This window comes from Terrapene carolina, unplaced genomic scaffold (assembly GCF_002925995.2).
Source record: "Terrapene carolina triunguis isolate 2854851 unplaced genomic scaffold, T_m_triunguis-2.0 Scaffold21, whole genome shotgun sequence".
NCBI classification, from domain to species: Eukaryota; Metazoa; Chordata; order Testudines; family Emydidae; genus Terrapene; species Terrapene triunguis.
The window spans coordinates 6082235-6096723 of NW_020664372.1; positions in this window are offsets into that span (position 1 = coordinate 6082235).

Consider the following 14489-nt stretch of genomic DNA (forward strand, 5'->3'; position numbering starts at 1 on the left):
GGCTCCAGACTGAGTCCAAATATCGACACTGCTATTTTTAGCCCCGCAGTGCAAGCCCCAGTAAGTAGCCCTAGGCACTGAGACTTGCTGTTGCAGAGTTGGTTTATTTTAATGTGTAGATGTACCCTTACATTTCCTTTGTTTTTATGCTATATTCCCTTCCCACACTCTTCATGTGTTTTTGTCTTTTTAAATCGTAAGTTCTTCAGGGTCGATACTGTGTCTTCCTCTGCCTTTGGCAAGTACTTGGTGTGTTTTGGGTCTTAGCACCATCTAAGTGATGATGATGGTCCTGATCCAGCAGTTACTTGGATACACTAGCTCAGACCCTGTTCTGTGGAGAGCTCCACTGAAGTCAGTTAAGCTCCACATTTGTGCAGTGTCTCTCTAGTGGATCCAATTGCAGGAGCAGACCCAATAATGATGTAAAAACTCAAGTGAAAATTAGGAAAGGGTTAATTACTGGGCCAGAGAGAGCAAGTTCCTAAATACAGATAACTCAAGCATATTGTTTTTCTTCCATGGTCATAGCCAAAGGATAACATTCTGCAATGTCAATCACATGTTCTTTCCACTTCGTAGAGATCTCGCTCCATGTTTACATATTTAAAAGGTTTTTTTCTCCTGTTCATATGGTCTTGGTTTTTAAAAAATATTTAATAATGTTCCTGTTTTTTTTACTTTCCCCACCCACTTCATCATTAGATTTTCTTGTTGGCATATGTAAATAAAGTGATATTGTTTCACCTCATAACCTGCCCTGTTGGATTTATTTTAGAGTTGGACCTGAAGCAAAATCCCAGAGTGGAACCCTGGATCCACCTCCAAGTGTCAGTCAGCGGCTGCAGAAATATTCCCAAGCTTGGGGCTGTGAGATCTGGACACACAGTGAACTTCCCAAAATAGCAAAGCATTAGCATTATTCAGTCTGTGATGTAGAGAAGAGATTCAAGTGGCAAAGACAGATCTGAACCTGGATCTGTGCTGTGGTGTCTCCACCATAGGAATGTTTGGAAGCGTTTTTCTGCAATAGTTGAGGTTGTAGTATAGACAGTGCAGTGGTGTTTTCACCACTGCTTTGTCTAGCCCTGCTTAGAGGATGTTATAATGACTTTGTTTTCAAATACATTTGGCAATTTATTCCTGATATGTACTTATTCCTACTTGAACTTTCATATTTCTGGGCTAACAAAAATGCTTGAAATTCCGTTTTAGGAAATCATTTGTGAATACTAATCTCTATATAAGGCTTTGTTGATTTTAAAATTGAGGTACTTCAATCCCAAACGTATTAAAACAAAGAATTTCCCTTAATATAATGCTGCTAATGTTATGTTAGGGAAAACTCAAGTTTCTTTGAAATGTAAAATAATTAGAATTGTTAGGCAGTTTTATTATATCAGTATGAAAAGTTAGTTTGGGACAGAGGCATTTTTCCAAGCAAAAAGGACAGTATATATTTTAAATAAATACATAATACTCTCTACAGTCATTTATACTGAATTATACAAATCGATATTACAAATAATACATTATATGTATTCATATTATTTGTGAGGATATATGTGTGTGTGTGTGTGTGTGGTGTGTATATGTGTGTGTGTATATATATATATATATATATATATATATATATATATACACACATATACAGTGACGCCAGCCCCATGCAGGGAGGGTGTCTCGAATGAGCAGCTCGGGCCAGCCCCACTTGGGGAGAAGGTTCGGGCTAGCCCCACTTGGTGTCTCATTTTCCCCTTTGGGAAATACAGTCACCCTAGCCATATATAGGGTACAGGAGGTAATTGTCTGGCTCTTTTGGGCAATGGTAAGGCCTCAGCTAGAGTATTGTGTCCAGTTTTGGGTGCCACATTTTAAGAAAGATATGGACAAATTGGAAAGAGTCCAGAGGAGAGCAACAGCAAAAATAAAAAATTTACAAAACATATGAGGAAAGGTTAAAAAAGTAGTATGTTTAGTCTTGAGAAAAGAAGATTGAGGAGGAATCTGATAAGTCCTCAACTACGTTAAGAGCTGTCATAAGGAGACTGATGATCAATTATTCTCCATGTTCACTCAGGTAGGATAAGAAGTAATTAACTTTACCTGCAGCAAGGGAGGTTTAGTTTAGATATTAACTATAAGGTTGTTAATAGAATAGGCTAAAGGAGAGTATGGAATCTCTGTCACTAGAGGTTTTTAAGAACAGGCTGGACAAATGTGTGTCAGTGATGGTCTAGGTGTAGTTGGTCCTGTCTCAGCATAGGGGGCTGGACTAGAAGACCTCTTGAGATTTACTTTCTTCAAATATAGATATAAAATCCACCTAATCTGTTCATTGTTCCGACCATCATGGGCCTTTTAGATTAAAAATTCTTTGGGTCAGGAATCTGTCATTGATTTCGCCCATCTTATCTATCAAATTGTGCCATGTGCTTAGCAGCTAGCTGACAGGAGAGGTGCTGTAACAATGTAGATGCAGAGAAGGAGGGCAACTGTGCTTACATTAATTGGAAGAAAATATGAAAAAAGGAGATTTTTGTTTGCTATGGACAAGAAAAACGTGTGTTATCAATCCATTTAAAGCTATAATGGCTTGGAGGCTGAGGTACACCTGAATGAGCAATGCTTGGCATACCTTGGTGTGGGGTATAGCTGGCTTTTCTCCACCTTTCCATTTCTCTCCCTCAGTCCTAGAAGGCGGCTTGGTGCCTGACATGAATTAAAGCCCTAGAGCAGCTCTAACTTGTTTCATCTGGAGCGGTTCCCATGAGGCTTTTCTGCCAGTCCAGGATTGCCAGAGCACAGCATGCTTTGGCCACACAGCCCAACCACCTCCTCTTAGTTACCCTGGCGCATCCTGGAATATCTACTAAAGTGAAGGATGGGGACAGGGGCAGGAGTGGGTTGTATAGAGCCACTTATGTTGTCTTTAAATCACTCAGGGCTACCTGTGTTTAAGCTAGCTTCCCGGCAGTCTAAAGGGGTGGGACCAGGGCTGAGGATCTGTCTCATAGTCTTGATTTTATTGTTCTATTAAATTTTGAAATTACAAGTAAAATGAAACGAATTATTGCTTCCTCTTCCCAAGCCCCTGCTTCTGGGGTATGTAATTAACAGGTTTATGCCTCCCCCATAGAGGCTCCCACTGCTCAGGGGACCTAGATCGGGCAAATGGTGACTTTTCCTCTTTGTCACATATGGAGCTGTTCAAAACTTGCCAGCTAGGAACAAAGTTGTTGTGGACTTCAGAAAACCATCTCTCCCAGTTCTCCTCAGTGATACGCATGGCATCTTTTTTAGGCTCTTAATCCACAGAGATAAAGGCATGGGTGGTGGTCTAGGGAAAGTGTGGCTTCAAACAGTTTCCTGTGAGAGGATTTTAAACCAGCAGGGAGAACCAAAATTGTTGGAAGAAATGACAGATCAGTACCTGCTGTGCAAACTTCTGTTCAGTTTCAAATGAGTACCATTCCATTAATGTTTCTCATACTCTTCCATTCCTGCTGCCCCCACCTTCCTCTTCTGTTTGGCTTATTTTATTCCATGACACAGATATTAGTTTACCTAGTGTACTGGTCTACTAGAAAAAGAATAAAACTTGTGAAGTTCGACGTATTTCCTTGTGGATACCTCACCTTGCAAAAAAGATTACCCCCCTGCATAGTCATAGAACATGCGACCTAAGAGGTTTTGTTTTGAGGACACTAATCATTATAGGAGCCCATCCTCCCTTCCTTTCATACAAGAAAGTTCTTTAGAATATTTAATTACTTAATGACACTTCAATGATTACAACTATCTGCAAGCATAAAAAAAAGATTATTTGTATAACAGTAGCACCATGATTATAAATTAAATAAATTATAAATTAATGGAGATATCCTATCTCCTAGAACTGGAAGGGACCTTGAAAGGTCATCGAGTCCAGCCCCCTGCCTTCACTAGCAGGACCAAGTACTGATTTTCCCCTGGTTCCCTAAGTGGCCCCCTCAAGGATTGAACTCACAACCCTGGGTTTAGCAGGCCAATGCTCAAACCACTGAGCTATCCCTCCCCCCTGTAATGATCATACTGGTAGGTGCTGTACAAACACATGGTAAGCTCTTCAGAGCAAGAACTGTTTAAATGAACAAGATAGATGAAAAAGAAAAGTGAAGTGAGCAGATAAGTGGTTGAGCGAAGAATAAAACCCAGGGCTTCTGAATCCCAGTCTAGTGCCCTGACTCTAGTGGACTCTACTCACCCAGGAGGCAGGAGCTCTTTGGAGTTCACTGTCAGTTGGAACAGCTATTGGCATGACAAGGTACACTCATTTGGCCAAAGTTGTTGTACTTAATTTAGGTAATGTACTCTCCTATATTGTAAGCTCTTTGGGGACAGGGACTGTTGTGTTATGTTTGTACAGCATCTAGCACTATAGGATTCGACCCGGTTGTAATATAAGCATTAACTAAGTGGGTGTATATAAGATGATGGGTGTTCACTGTGCTAGTGGGGTTGTATACAATGCATTCATTTTTATTACTTTCTGTCTGTGATGCTGGAACGCACCATGAAGCTGTTTCTAGGGCCTCTTTTTCTCTCACAGTTAATGAAAAATTGTTACTTCACAGCAAACAGACCTTCTTTGCGGAATGCAGTGTAGTTGTAGCCATGTTAGTCCCAGGATATTAGAGAGACTAGGTGGGTGAGGTAATATCTTTTATTGGAACAACTCTGCTAGACATGAAAAGCCATGGATTGAACAGAGTTACTGGATTTATCGTTTATTACAACAATCTTTAATCCACTAATCCCTTCTTTTTGTCCCATGACTATAGAGGAGTTAACGGGACACTTCACCTTGAATGACCCCTTACAATCTGTACTAACTACTTATGCTAAACAATCTGTTCCATTATGCTGTGACATGGGAGTACTTTTCCCAGACCTGGAGAAGAGCTCTGTGTAGCCCGAAAGCTTGTCTCTCTCACCAAAATAAATTGGTCCAATAAAATGTATTACCTCATCCACCTCGTCTCTTCATTGTGGAAATGATGAGAAGTTTCAAAATTCAGGCTGAAATTTGCACTGTTTATTGCTTCAGAAAGGATTAAGGGGGATATAGATGAGATATGCTATGCATGTCTCCTTGAAGGAGTTGGTCTGTTTTTATGTAAATTGCCTTTTACCTTGCTATGCATTGCTCGCAGTGAGGATATACAGTAGACAGGATATCAACTGATCCTATATACTGAAGCAGAAGGAAATGTAACCTTTTTTTAGCATAACATCTTATTTGTTTTTATACAGTTGAAACTACTCTGGTTTTCCACATTCTAATTTGTTTTTTGGAAGTGTACTGGTGTTTATATAAACCTGACAAACTATTATTTATATTTTGAATCCTGCCCTGAGCAAAATTCTTGTGCAAAATGTTGGTTTAGTCTATAAGGAGTCTGTAAGCTTACTCTAAGGAACACTGCTTAGACATAGTGTGACTGAGTCCTTGTTTATCACCAGTGTCAGTGTCTCTGGGGTGTAATACGTGTTATATAGTTAACAGGAACTTTTATGAATATTTGCACTGACACTCAATTCTGTTTTGACCAGTTGGGTGTTGGGGGAACCTGTCAAACTAGCTGTCTTGAAATGGCTTGTCAAAGAGTCAAGAATTCGTCTTAACATTCATGGAAAAGATGTCACTGAAAATATAAACCAAATGTGAAAGAATAGCTGCATTGGAATATTTACTCCACTATATTTTGAATTCCAGAGAAAGTCTGGTTCAGGAAAGAATATCCTTATCCATATGGTGAATGCTGTTCCTAATGATTTCACTCAGAGGCCTTGGCTACACTTGGGACTTCACAGCGCTGCCACGGCAGCGCTGTGAAGCGCGAGTGTAGTCGCGCTGCCAGTGCTGCGAGAGAGCTCTCGCAGCGCTGTATATACTCCACCTCTCCGAGGGGAGTAGCTTGCAGTGCTGCGAGGGAGCGTGCAGCGCTGCAGGCTCTGATTACACTGGCGCTTTACAGCGCTGTACTCGCTGCGCTCGGGGGGGGGCGTTTTCACACCCCTGAGCGCAGCAAGTTGCAGCGCTGTACAGCGCCAGTGTAGCCAAGGCCAAAGTTCTGACAGAACATTATGTTGAGCTCTTACTATACACTTCTGGTAAAGAATGCATGAAAAGAAAATGTAGTTAGGCTCCAATTTTTAGAGGTGCTGAGCTGAATGCAATGGGAGCTCCAAGTGCTCAGCACCTCTGAAAATTGGGCCTTTATCTTCTCAAGGCCCGTGACGGGCCATCATTAAATTTGATTCTCTTCATTGTGCAAATGCACTAAAACTGTTTACTATGCACATAGGAGCTAGCCTGTGTGCCGAACTCTTATTGAAATCAATGTAGTCTCCACACATGAAGCAGCACTAGGATAATCTGCCAAAATCGTAACTGGGGATCATCTAGAGAGACTGTGTAGTAATTATTTAGCTGTTGTTTACACTCTAGCAATTGTAATAATCTCTGGGGATCTTGAAAATACACCAATGCATATGCTGATTTTAGTTACGCAGGTGTAAATCTGGCATAATTCCACTGACTTCAGCTGATTTATTTCAGATTTACACCTGCGTAAATGAGATTAGGGAATGTGTGACAGGATGAAACAGCCAGGAAAGGATTAGGAGCTGCCTGCCTGCCATATGACACAGCAGGGGATTGAAGAGGGACTGTCCTCTTTCCACGGCTGAGAGGCAAGGTGGAAAGTCGCTGGGGAATGCAGCCTGCTTTGGTCAAGGGAATTGCTTTGTTTTGTGTCACGTTGTGATTTTTGTGTGTTTGAATAAATTGTGCCTGAGGCAAGGGCCAGCAATGGATTCGGGTGTAGCAGTGGTTCTTGCCGGGGATCGTGAGAGAGTCCACAAGCTTACAGCATGGCTGCTCATTTTTGCTGCCTACTTTGTCTGTCCCAATCCTCCACATCCTCAACTGTGGGCTCCTACTCTATGCTGAGTCCCATGAGGTAAATTTTGGTCTGGAACACCGTGACCTTGTAAGTACAATAATCAATAAAAACAATGTATGTAGCAACTGTCACCATCAGCACTTTATAAAACACAGGCCTCACTGGAAGTTTTGGGTACTCAAACAGGGCAGGATCAAGGTAGAAGACATCATTTCATCAACCACCGTACTACAGGCTTTGTAATGAAACACCACATCTGTTTAATAGTGCTGAAAGAGTCCTCGGGTATGTCTACACAGCAATTTAAGCCTAGGTTTGAGCCTGGGCTCAGGGCATCACCCCCTTTCATCCACACTGCAATTGTGCTAACCTAGGGCTCAGACCCAGAGTCCCAGGACCCTTCAGGCCTGGAGGGTGCGAACTCATGTTAAGTCAACACCTAGAGTCCAGTCCTGTTGGTTTTCTGTGTACATGTGGCCCCAGGTTGACTCTGGTCCTGGGAGTCCTCCAAGCGAATCCCACAATTCCTGGCGGCAGAGAAGTGGGCTGGAAGTGCCATTACTGCCTGGCTGAGCGTACTCTCCCTTCCAGCTACTCCCGTGGTGATGGCAGCAGCTCTGGCTCCTCCTCACTGCTGCACGGAGCTTGCCAAAGTTGCAAAACACGAGGCAATTCCTGACTGCTGGGATGCTGGGGCGTCATCCCTCCAAGGGTCGGGTTGAGCTAAGAGCTTTGCTGCTCCCACTTCCTGCAGGGTAGCGTTTGGTCCCTGCTCCAATCTCTGGCCCTTGCTCCTAAGCTTCCCCTGCCCTCCCTGGATCTGCGTGTGCATCCACTGTCAGGGCAGTGAGTGGGAGCCAGCCCAAGAACTTCCCCCACAGCCTCCTGGGGTCAGGGCCGGCTCTAGGTTTTTTGCCACCCCAGGCAAAAAAATTTTTGGCTGCCCCCCACCCCAGCCCTGGTCTACCCCCCGCAGCCCTCTGCTGCCCCAGCTCTGGGCCTCCCCCCACCCACACCCCCTGCTGCCTCAACTCTGGGCTCACCCTTTCCCCTCCCACCAGTGCCCCCCCCCACCCACACACCCCCTGCCGCCCCAGCCCTGGGCTGTCCCCTGCTAGCTGCACCCTCCTTCCGCCACAGCCCTGGGTCACTGGTAACTCACTCCCAGGGTGGGTCATTCAGCAGGAATTTTAGATGTGCACAGAACACAGACAAGATTGGTTCCCATATGGTTACAGAACTCTAGTAAAGTGGAACAATTTTCAGCTTGTGTGACTGGAGGATATCTGGATGCCTATTATAAGACTGTCCTCCATAAATGAGGAAAAGTTGAGGTGCCTTTATTATTCTTTTGTTCCACTCTTTCTATGGGGAATTTGCCAATGCAATATCATTGTCTTCCTTTTAAACAAATAAAACTAAAAAAAAAAAAGGCAATGGCTGTTGAAAATAGCAATTCCAGTCCTAATAACCACTGGGAAGCATTTCTTGCTCAATTTTATCCTACTTTTTCTACAGCAAGTTACAGTGGATCAGTATATTTTATTTGGGAGAAATGAAGTAACAGCTGCCCAAACTGAGCTTGAGCACTCCTGAATTTTGAGGTGTTCAAATCTGGAAGGCAGGTGCTAGATTCCCTTTCTGAATATTAGCTAAATCTGGAAAGAAAAAGTCAATTTCTGCTTCCATGGCTCAGAAGTGGAAATCCTCCTACGTGCCTGGTACTGTATCTAAAGCTGCCCAGGTCCAGAGCCTCCCCTTCCTTGCTTTTCATTTTAAATTCTAGTGGGATCCATGTACCTCCCTTGCTAGGCTTCAGATAGAGAGGGGCACTGTCCATTTAATCCACCCAATTCTTTCTTTGGGGGCTGCAAGGTGAGGTCACACCAGTATCCCTAATCCAGGCTGGGGATGTCTTCTGAAGGGGATATCTGGGGCAAAGCCTTCTACTCCTTGGGCATACTTGTTCCCCGTTCACAGTGCCACCCTGTTCTAGCAGTGAGCTCTCCATTCACAAGCTGCAGCATGAGGTTTCGGCTACCATAGTCCCTCCCCCTCCCTTTCCTGTTGATAGCGGCCAAGGGAATGCTGGGAAATGTAGTTCTTTCCCTGCTCCAGGGCTGGCTCTATAGGCAGGGAGCTAACCAAGGAACTACAGCTCCCAGGGCCCCCTGTTGGTTCTCAGCTCCCATGCTGGCTCCCTGCCAGCTGCTGCCCCTGCAAATGGGCTGCCCCAAGCACCTGCTTGCTTTGCTGGTGCCTAGAGCCGCCCCTGCCTGGGGTGCAGCAGAGGCAGGGCTAAGAGATCCCTGGCGGGTGCTGGAGCACCCTGTACCCCAAGCCCTGAGGATGCATTTCACCACTCTGCAGTCGGCAGCAGCCAGGCTGGGATGTGTGTGTGTTTTTTCCTCTGATACCTTAATTTTATGTCAAACTTCAAAACAAACAGGTAAAACCAAACACACCTTCATTGAACAGCCCATTTGAGAAATTAAGAATTGCAAAGTTTCATTTTAGTAGTTTGATAGCCCTGGAGACTGATGTCTTAAGTATCCTCAGAACAGATGCACATGGGCATTTTCCTGCCAGTGTGACTCAGCCTCAAGGTGGAGAGCCTAACTCTCAGATTAGATGGTAATTCAGTATAAAGCCATCTCAAACTGTACTCATTCTACTGAGACAGCCACCAAAGGAGCTAACTATGCAGTTTGTGTACGCATGTGCTCCTTATGGCACCTGAGTCCCATCAGTAGCACCGCTACAGTTAGGAAACAGGTGGGCTGTAGAGTTTTCCCACAGTGCACCACATTCCTAGAACTAGAGTGTTGACATTTAGGGTGGGGGAGGCACTAGACAATGTGGGATAGGGTTACTTTGACTCAGGTCGGTGCACTGCAGTGTGGATGCCAGAACCCTAAGTTTGAGCACAGGTCAGAAAATGCTTAACCTCGGGTTAAAATGCAGTTTAGACACTCAAGCCCAGACATGGGTCAGCTGACTCAAGTCCCACTAGCCCTAGGCTTACATTGCTGTATAGACATAGCCCAAGATACCATTTGACCCTTTTCTCTGTTTAAGGATAGAGCTGATTGGGCTCAGTTGAGAGTTCCTGTTCAGTGATTACTAGAGCTGAAGTCACTGATGAGCAGGTGTAGTGGGCTAAGCCTTGGAGCTGGTGTGGAGACAGTAGTGCAGTGAAAAACAACAGAGGGACAGCAGCCCAGAGGTGCCCTTCTGCCCAGCGAAATTACTAAAAGCTGAAATCACTAAGTGTTGGGAACCTCAGAATGCAACATCACAGAAGGGGCAGTGCGTGGCAAGCAGTAGCAGAGCTAATGGTGGCAGTGAGCAGCAAATGTAACAGTGGCAGTAAAAAATGAACAGCAGCAGAAATAACAACGGCAGCAGCACTGAGCCAGTTGCAGAGGTGGTGGCTGGCAGCAGTAGAGGCATTGCTCAATGCCCCCCAGCTTTCTGGGTGGGGAGGTGGACTCATGTGAATGCACCTCTGAACCCTGGGGCTTTACTGATTAAGGACAACCAACTGTGACTGAGGTGCAGCGGAGGGAAAGGGAAATGGTATGTTAAAGGGATATTCCTTCATTGGACTATCATGCAGGAAGGTAGGAAACTGAGGCAAAGGACACTGCCCAATGTACTGTGGGGTGGGTGTTTGTTTATGGCTACATGTTTTTGAATCATGGTTGTGATGTTTTCCCAAATTAATGCTAGGTTCCCTTTCCCTTTTAATAAAAGTGTTTTTTTCCTTTTGTTATACACAGACTCAGTGCTTGCAAGAGTGGAAGCATTGCCTCCTAGAGGCTCCCAGGGGAGATGTTTAATTTTTCCCCAGATTTCTAGGTGGGGGCATGAGCTGGTTTGGTTTTGTATTGTTAAGAGGAGCCCCTAGATATTGACCCCAGCCCTTGTTGCTGCCAGCTCCACCTGACAGAAGGGTTACAGAGATGTTAATAACTAGCACCAGGAGACAGACTCTGTGGCTTCTGTCCAGTCTCTTGTCCTGAACATGGCTTATCCTTTTACAGGAATGGTAATTATTCTTCCAACATGTGATTGAGGGGAGGAGGGATAGGGCTTAAAAGGGAAAATGAACAGTCTTAAATAACAGCATTAATGGTCTGATTTTGCTATATTTAAATGCCAAATGGCTGAATTGCTTTCTACTGTATAATAAACAATTGAAATGCTATAGAAAAATGCAAATACAATCATCTGCAAACCTTGCCTTTTCACAAAAGTATTTTAAAAAGACTTGTGCTCAATCATAAGTTGCCTCCAGTATTCACAGAGCACAGCTCAGGTTAGGAGCAGCAAAGAAGCCATTTTCAGCTTCCTGATTCTGGGGTGAGTGAAGGGGCAATTAAACACCTGGTTAAACTATGGCCTGGTAGCCTGGGTGCCCCAGGTTCTATCAGTCAGCCAAGGTTTGCTAGAACATAGCAGTACTCCAGCCACAACCCTTCTCTTGGAGTCCCCTTTACAAGTTCCTGAAAACATGGGGTGATCTAGTTGCCAATTCTATGAAGCCAGCCGGGGACTACCTTGTGCCAGGGGAATCCCAGCTGTGGAGATCCACTGTCTCTAGTAATTGAATGACAGTGGAACATTAATTGTTGTTTGCAGTGTTGTTGTAGCAGTGTTGGTCACAGGATATTAGAGGGACAAGGTGGGTGAGGTAATATCTTTTACTGGACCAACTTCTGAAAGAGAGGAGCTTTTGAGCAATTGTGGAGCTCAAAAGCTTGTCTCTTTCCCCAACAGAAGTTGGTCCAGTAAAAGATATTACCTCACCCACCTTTTCTCTCTCAATGGAACATTGTATATTCTAAATAGTCAGCATGTTTTATTTAGGTTTCTCTTTAGCTTTCATGATCCAATCTTACTTGTCACATTGTCATATTTTACTAACCTCCTCCCCTTTTTTGAAGTCTCTGCCACCAGCTATCCTTATTTTCTCCTTTTAGGGCTCTTTCTTCTACTTTTCTCTTCCTTCTAAGGGCTGGTCTACACGGGGGGGGAGGGGGGAGATCGATCTAAGATACGCAACTTCAGCTACGTGAATAATGTAGCTGAAGTCGAAGTATCTTAGATCGACTTACCTGGGGTCCACACGGCGCAGGATCGACGGCCGCGGCTCCCCCGTCGACTCTGCTACCGCCGCTCGCTCCGGTGGAGTTCCAGAGTCGATGGGGAGCGCGTTTGGGGATCGATATATCGCGTCTTAACGAGACGCGATATATTGATCCCCGATAAATTGATCGCTACCCGCCAATACGGCGGGTAGTGAAGACGTACCCTTAGACACTAATGCCTTCTATCCTCAACAGCGTATCTACATATCACTACCACTGCTCAATGGGCCTTTAAAAATAGCACAAAGGAATCCTGACAACTGCCTGTCTTCAGACTTCAGCACTAATTATGGTGGGGACAAATGTTCTCAGTTGAAAAGTCACAGTGGCTATTATGGTACTGAACTGCAATTTAGTTGAGTAAATTGTCAGGTAATATTTGGCTAAATCAGATAGGCAACTGTCAATTTACATGCTAAATTCTGATTTTCAGCTCACAGCAAGAATTAATGGTGGCTGCTGTAATATAATGAGTCCTAATGTAATTGTCCTGTCTCTGAGCCAGAGGCAACACGTGGGAGGGCATACGGGGTCACGTGTTTTCCCACCTCTCCCCCCCTCCCCAATTTGCTGCTTGGCTTGTACTGAGCATGCTCACATGGACTGAAGCCATAAAACTGCTGAAACTGGCTGCCCTCACTCTGTCCTACCAATATTGGCAGGTATGGGTCATCTCTGAGCATTCAGAACTCACCTAGCCTAACCCAAATTCTCATTTTCTTTGCTACATCTGTGTCTCTGCCTAGATTTTGATGTTTCAACTTCCTGAACCTTAACTGAACTCCACAAAGTCATCTATCAATTTTGGATGGTACCATTATCACTGCTGCACAACCCTGTCATGACTCTAGAGATAGGATGATCCAAGTGGAAACAGTGCTAAAGAACATACCTCTGCCTCAACAAAATATGTTTTTACTGCTCCATGGGAATGAATTTTTGAGACTTAAAATATTTTTTATGGCTCTCCATTCTTGAATTTGGTGAATTCTACTCAGTATTTACAGAGCATTTACCCACATAGGTAACAATCCTGAGAGCCACTGAGTCTGATGGTTGTTCTGTGGACTCTGTGAACTGATGTAATGGGCTCAGTCTAATTCCCCATGGGCAGTTGTCCAAATTACAAAAAATAACAGCACAACTGGCGCTATTATTATTGAGAAGGTTGTGGCAAAGCAACTCTGGCAATAAGTGGAGTCCTCAAATTTTCTTGACACCTTTCAATCTGGTTTTGGACCTACTTATGGCACAGATGATATTACGCTAGTTTTGTTGGGTGAAAGTTGAACATTGTGCTGATGCTAATTGTTTTAGACCATTCTTATTATCATTATTGTGTTGTTGTTTTTTTAATTATTTTCTCTGGAGTCTGGACTGTGACACTACCTTGACCAAGAAATTTGGACCATGACAAAAAATAATTGACTACCCCTGGCCTAGATAATACGTAGTCCTGCTTCAGTACAGGGGACTAGACTAGGTGACCTATCGAGGTCCCTTCTAGTTCTACATTTCTATGATTCTATGATACTTGATTGATGAGGTTTTTCTATCACAAAGAAAGAGCAATTACCAATGCCATTGGAGGACCTCACAATGCTTTACGAGCATTAATGAATTAAGGTGTACAACGGTCATTTGAGTGACAGAGATGGGTATTATTACCATTTTACGATAGGGGACAGAGGTGCAGAGGTGGTTTGTCCAGCATCATTCTGTGAATCAGTGACCGGGAGGAACAGAATGCTGGTCTCATGACTCTCAGCTCTGTACTGAGCACTCTGCGTCCTGCAAAAGCTGTATTCACACCATATGTTGTGATCAAATGCATGCATAATATCTACCTGTTATCCTGTTCGTGAATCAAAGCAAGGTTCTCAGGAAATGTTAACGTGTCTCCGGCACAAATATGATGTTGATGGAGCTAAATAGTTTCTTCTCCTCTGAGAAAAGTTGTAGCAAAGCTGTTAAAAAGTTGCCTCAAATCTTCTTTCAGGAATAGTTTGCTGATGAAAGTGTTGGCTTAATTTTTATCTGAGAAGAGAATAAACGTTTGAGTTGAACTGTAATACAAATGTCCAATTTTTTTTACTACAATGAAGGAAAGGATGCTTTGGACAACTCTTTTGACTTGTGTGTTTGAGTCCATTATGTACTAGTTAATTAGATATTGTTGATGAGATTGGTAAACTGAATGCCTAAAATGCACTCATCATTACTGCTATCATGCATGAAATAACCAGAATTGGCCATTTGGACAACCGTCTCCCTAAACTGTTTGAAAATCTGCTCCCCAAGAAATTGATGATAAACCGATAACGATAATAAACTTTAAAACCATGAGTCTTGAAGTAGAAATACAAGCCCGTCCTTTGTTTGAACA